This window comes from Nematolebias whitei, chromosome 12 (genome assembly GCF_014905685.2).
Source record: "Nematolebias whitei isolate Nwh7 chromosome 12, NemWhi1, whole genome shotgun sequence".
Classification (NCBI taxonomy): domain Eukaryota; kingdom Metazoa; phylum Chordata; class Actinopteri; order Cyprinodontiformes; family Rivulidae; genus Nematolebias; species Nematolebias whitei.
The window spans coordinates 27,729,864-27,730,870 of NC_056509.1; positions in this window are offsets into that span (position 1 = coordinate 27,729,864).

Sequence of the window (1,007 nt, forward strand, 5' to 3'; positions counted from 1 at the left end):
ATTTTTATTTTTATTTTTTTTGTACCTCCTGTGTGCAGAGTCTTGTCCTCACCATTGGGTTCACTCCTACCTGAAAAATCCTGACACACAGAGCTTTGGATTTGCACCTTTCTTTTCCCATTGTTGAGATTTCTTTTGGAGATGAAAGGGTCTCAAAGCTCTGGCTTGTTTGTTGCCTGCTAGGCTACTAGTGCTACATGTGCTGCAAGACTATGCAACAATTAATTGCACCATGCTGAAACACGCTTAGGAACTTTAGTTCTGCGACACATAATCTCTTGCTAATAAAATTTATTGAGTAAAAAATTAACTGCAAAGGTACGCACGTGGACCAAACCGAACGTGCTGCACCAAAACGGTTCAGTACACCCACGTGTACTGTTACACCACCATTTGACACATCGTGATTTATTTTTAAACCTGTCTCTACTCTACAATGTTAGCTTTTAAGTTATTATCTTTTTTCATTTGGATCTATGTTTTTATCCTGTGTCCTCTGTTTGTTTGTCCTGTACAGCACTTTGGTTGGTCTTGCTGCTTTTTTAAGTGCTTTATAAATTAAGTGGTATGGTATGAATTATAAAATAATTCCTGCTCAAATGCAAAGTAGTTTACAGAAAAGAAGATAATTTAGCAAAATAAATAAATAAAAAAGAAACTACTTTAATATATATATTGTAGTGAACTAGGCCTGATGTCAAAACCTTGACCTTAGGCACCTTATGGGACAGAAACTGTCATTTCATTGATTTGAATCCAGAAATACAGGTTGACCCATACTGAGACTTTCTTTCTTAAATTAATCAAGTGAAAGAAGACTACTTTCTATTATCAATACCATTTTACTAATGTTTTGATAATCAAATTGTGTTAGTTCAAACAATGTTTAAATGTTGAAGTGAACTACTCATTTTTAAATCAACTGTGAAACAGTAATAACGATTTTTAATCCTCATTCAAAGAAGAAATCAGGTTAATGATGCATTGTCTGATTTTCTGTCTTCAAT